Below are 6,000 nucleotides of genomic sequence, written 5' to 3'. Positions count from 1 at the left end.
TTGTTGGTGGATAATAGTGTGATTAATTGTGTGGTATTTATAGTGTACAATTTGGAAGGTTGGGATTGAAAATATTGCATGGGGTTGGTAGGGAATGTTCAGCTGTGATTTTTTAAATTAATTGGATTTATTATTGTATTTTATGATTGATTGAACAAGTCTATGCGTAGTTGATATTACTCTATCATAGATTATGTTTATATGATATGGATGCACGTAGGCATGCACAAACCGAACCGAATTGCCGGTTAATCGGCGGTTCCGTCTATGCGTAGTTGATATTACTCTATCATAGATTATGTTGATATGATATGGATGCATGTAGGCATGCACAAACCGAACCGAATTGCCTGTTAACCGGCGGTTCGGAACTGCCGGTTCACAAACCGGAACCGGCACGGCGGTTCCAAACCGGCAGACGGTTCGGCGGTTTATGCGGGTCGGTTTAGGTTCAAGAATTTCAGGAACCGCAACCGACGGTTCAAATGAGTTTTTTTTAAAAAAATATTTATTATTTATTATTTATAAAAAATAAATTTTATATTTAAAAATCAATCAATTTTCACAAATAAATAAATAAATACAAGAATTTCATAATAACCCATATTTATTTGTTCAGCCTCTGAATTCTAAAACCATTCTTGATTATTTCTATTTTATAGAAACATCCTTGAATATTTAGTGTTTCACTTTCAATGTGGGACAAATATGTTGAAATATTTTCTCTTATAACTACATGTTTAGCTCATTCATTCATCTTTTTCCAATGCGGGATACAAAACTTTCTTTTGTCTTCTAATTTTCTTTATTTTTTTACTATATTTTATTATTCACTAATTTTATCTTTATTTTTGTCATGATTCCTTTTCTAAGACAAATTTATAGATAATAATAGCATCAAATAGAATACTTTAATTAAATTTGAATGTTGCATATTGCTCATAATTTGTATATTTATATAATGTGGATGTGTTCAAATAACATTTGGATTTAAATGTGCTCACTTTTAATAATTCTAAGAAATCATTCTTGGTTGTTTCACTTTTATAGATACATCCTTGAATATTTTGTGTTTCACTTTCAAGGTGGAACAAAATATGTTTAAGTATTTTCTTTTATAAGTATATGTTTAGATCCTTCATTCATCTTTTTCCAATGTGGGATACAAAACTTTCTTTTGTTTTCTACTTTTCTTTATTTTATACTACATTTTATTATTCACTAACATTATCTTTAGTTTTGTATGATTTTTTTTCTAAGACAAATTTATAGATAATAATAGTATCAACTAGAATAGTTTAGTTTGAATAGTTTAATTAAATTTGAATGTTGCATTTGCTCATAATTTGTATATTTATAGAATGTGGACGTGTTCAAATAATTGGATTTAAATGTTAGCATGTTGCTAATTTTTCTCAATATATTGATTAAAATGTGAAAAGAACAACAATTAATATAACTTGGATCATAATGATAAAAATAGATAACTAAAGAATGATTTGAACCGCCCCATGAACTGCCGGTTTTTTGAACTGGAACCGTCTAGAACCTTGGCGGGTCGGTTCAGGTTCAATGAAATTTTGAACCGGAACCGGCGGTTTTTTAACCGTGTGCATGCCTAGATGCATATAATTAACTAATGAAAAGGAAGGTTTACTGGTTCATCTGCAATTAAGGATTAATTAATTGATGTTTGTGAAGACACGCCTACGTATGGGTTCATGTAGAGCTTCATGTTGTTTGCCTTCTCTTTGTTAGTTAGTGGTGTGTCTTGCTTTCGACTTATGCTTTTTTTTCTAGCTATGTTGATTTTGCACTTGTTGTGATGTCAGCTCTATTGACTTTTTTCTTCTGTTTTTTATTCAATGTCTAATGTTGTTGTACTCCACCTCGGCACTTTTGGGTGGTTTGAGATTTTGATTTATAAAAAAAAACGTATGCGTCGAAGCCATGCGCATATTTTAGCTTTGAAATAATAAATTCACAAAAACACTATATAAAAAATTTATATGTATTTTTACATGAAATAAGATTTATCTAGGAAAATAATTAGAAATTTATTTCATATAATTATCTTGGGTAAATTGCTGAAAAAAATACGAAGTTTGATCGAATATTATTTCCATATAGTGATATACAAATACAAATTTACATAAAAGTCAGCTTCCACGTCATATACTCCAAATCAATTATTGGACAGTTGGAAAAAAAATATCAAAGTTTTAATATAATGGGATTTTATTGAAAGTTGTAAGATTGAGTAGAAATTAATCAAACTTCGTGTGTTTTCTGATAATTTGGCTTATAATTAACCTTTTATTTTGCAAGCTGGATGGTATGATTTAAAATGTAATGTTTATTATAGTATACTAGTAGTTTTTTCTTTTCCATAAAAAAGATCAATAATGGTATTTCTCCATCTGCCGCATGATAACTCGAACTTCCGACCTATTGTATAGAGAAAAAATGTCTTACAAACTGAGCTACGCGTCAATTAATATTTACTACTTCCTCCGTCTCATGTTACTCGCACTTTTCATTTTAGGCCGTAAATTTGAGATTATTTTTAGTGTAATTAATTAGAATTTAAAGTGTAATGAAACATCACTTAATAAAGGAGCTCTTAACTTAAACTAACATATTAATTAAATACATTAATTCTAAGTTAAACTATAAATAGTGTAAGGAGTTTGTGACGAGCCGAAAAACAACAGTGCAAGTAACATGGGACTGAGGGAGTATTAATTAGGAGTATATATCCTATATATGGTTAAGATCTCAAATTAGGGTTTCGTACATACCAATGGTCCAATTCAACTAGAGATGCACACGGTTCCGGAACCGGCGGTTCCGGTTTCAGAAATTGTCGAACCGGAACCGAACCGTGAGGGTGTTTCATGGTTCGGTTCCGGTTCCAAAATCGACGGTTACGGTTTAGGTTTGGAACCGGCAATTTTCCGGTGGTTTTTTTTACGGTTTTTCACGGTTTCGAACCACCGGTTTCCAGTGATTTTTCGCGGTTCCGGCTAGATTTCACGGTTTTCCGACAGTTTTTCACGGTTCCGGTTTGGGCACGGTTTCGGTTCATAAAATTTGAAACCGGAACCGGCCCCCGGTTCAAAATATGGCGGTTCCGGTTCAAGAAAAAAGTATCGGTTCCGATAACCGGAACCGACGGTTACAGTTCCGCGGTTAACCGCCGGGACCGAAAACCTTGGTCATTTCTAAATTCAACTACTACTCTAGTCTTTGAATGAAAAGTAAACGAGTTTACTTTAACTTTTGCTTTAAAAGTCTTTGCCTGTGTGAATATAGACGTGTGATGATTACTAGTCTATCTAAATTTATTCTGTTCAAATTTAATTTTTCCTCCTTGGATCATCACGAATATCCTGTAAAACAGCTATAGTACTATTTTACTAGAGTTAACTAGTCATTATCTAATCATAATATACATAGCGAACATCTTTTTAGGTCCACAAACTTTGTCAAAGTATCATTTTAGATCCGTGAATTTTGAAAGTATGATTTTAGGTCTGTTAACTACAAGTTAATATCATTTGAGGTATTTTAAACTTTTTCCGGACGAAAATGTCCTTAAGGCCATCAAAGGGCAATTTGGACAATTCTTTCGCCACTCATCTTGCGTCAAACACCTAGAGTCCAACAATTTTTTTTACTACTATTTAATTCAATCGCCATCCAAATTGAATTTAAATATAATTAAAATTTGCCGTAAAAAATAGTACTATGTGTTAATTTTTCAATTATTAGATGACCAATTATATAGGGATAGTAAATTGAGACTTGATATTTTATTTTATTTTTTCAATCTAAATTGTATTTTAAGAACTTACTATAGGTGATTTGTGAATTATATTTAGTTTATTTGTCTTCAAATTAGATAACTATTAATTTGGATGGTCATTCAGAGTATTATTTAAATGAATTTCAGAATGGAGATCAATTATCATCCAAATTGAATTTAATTATAAAAATTTGCCGTTAAAAATTGTTGGACTATAGGCTTCTGGCGCAAGATGAGTGGCGAAAGAATTGTCCAAATTGTCCTTTGAAGACCTTAATGGCATTTTCGTTCAGAAAAAGTTCAAAATACTTCAAATGATATTAACTTGTAATTGACGGACCTAAAATAATATTTTTAAAGTTTACGGACCTAAAATGATACTTCGGCAAAGTTCTTGAAAAAAAAATGTTCCCTCTAATATAATATATATTGACTAACGATAAAATATACTCAAGGGCGTGACTTTGCCAAGGTATTGTTTACTTTCTATAACAACCCAATTCACAAAATTAAATAAAAACAAATGCAAGAGACTTGCTTGCATACAAATAGTGGTAAACACTATATGCCAAAACTGGCTTGTCGGCCACCACTCAAAGGATAAAGGAGATAATGAACATATTTTTTTCTTCGAGTTATCACGGTGGTAAAAATAAAGAATTATTACTAGTTATTTTAAAATGACAACCACTCTTGTTGTTTTAGTGGTTTAGTTGGTGACTTGGTGGGGCCTGCGTAGAAATTTATTTATCAATTTTGTGACGTTATACATAGCAAAAATTATTAAAATTTAAAACTCATGTTATTATTTTTATAGTTTTGATAAGAATGTCAAATAAAATTCTAAGTAAATGTGAGAGTTATCACAAATTAATCACTAATTGATTTTAATTAAGATGAAACCTATTATATGACTACATTAGTTAATGATTTCAGAGAAGCTAGTGAGAGATTTTCAAATTGAGAGGATTTTACAATTGTCTATTTTAGGATATGGGGTGACAACTTGCGTGGTAGTCAAATTATAAAAACAAATTGAGGTATACATATTTATATAAATGTATGAGAAAGAATTAAATGTCCATTTATTTAAAATTGTGCGACCCATTGCACCAAATAAACAAATTGACGGTGGTTTCGTATCTCCACAAGCAAAATGGTAGTAGTATATCTTAAGTTACCTCAAAATATACATAAAAATAATTAATAACAATAAATAAATAAATACATAAACAAATTAGTAAATAGTTAAGCAAATTGAACCATTTTAGGAAATAGTCTATGTAGATATATTGGATGGGTCCATGATGAATTTGTCAAAATTGAATACTTCCCAATCCCCACCACTTGAGTTTTGGATTATCATAAGAGCATCCACAACCGTGCTCTTGCCAGCGGCACGGTTGTGGACCCGGGCGGTACTATTCATGCCTGCTCTCTGGCAAGAGCACAACACCCACAACTGTGCTCTTCCGCAAGGACGAGCACAATTAATATAAAATTCAATTACACAAAAACATTTTCATAATACTAAAATTCATTAAAAAAACCACAATAAAAATAACAAATTACAAATAAAATAAAAAGACATAATTAAAATCCTAAAAATTAAAAATTACATAATTAAAATACTAAAAATTAAAAATTACATAATTAAACTCCTAAAAATTAAAAATTACATAATTATTGGCTAATATAACCCGAGGAAGACTACGCATCCGGCGGCACCAACCCCAATTATTTTTGGAGACCCAATATCATGGACTCGTGCGTTTGAAGTTGCGTGGGGGTCATAGTTGACCTATCGGCCATATTGAGTTGGGCCAAAAGGGCCCACAACGAGTTGTTCGGGGGTGGAGGAGGAACATAGGGTGCGGGTTCGGGAGCAGGGGCAGATGGAGTCGCGGCGCGACGTCGTTCGGCCGCCGCCTTCTTCCTACCTTGCGGTCGGCGTCGGGAACCGCTTGGTTGGGCATCGGGGCTACCCAAGTTAGCTTCGGCGAGTTGGCTAGCCACTTCTTCGCCGGCGTCGGATAGGGATGCCGACCGTGAGCGTTTGGAGGAGCCGCTAGAGGAGGATGTTATGCCTCCCTTATACTTCGGGTGCGTCCGCGTCTCCTGCCAAACGTTAAGATATTTGAACGACTTACCGTTCATGGATTGGTAGGTGCTCAGCGAGGCGGTGATGATGT

The sequence above is a fragment of the Salvia splendens genome, chromosome 1 (assembly GCF_004379255.2).
Source record: "Salvia splendens isolate huo1 chromosome 1, SspV2, whole genome shotgun sequence".
NCBI classification, from domain to species: domain Eukaryota; kingdom Viridiplantae; phylum Streptophyta; class Magnoliopsida; order Lamiales; family Lamiaceae; genus Salvia; species Salvia splendens.
This window is presented reverse-complemented; position numbering follows the sequence as displayed.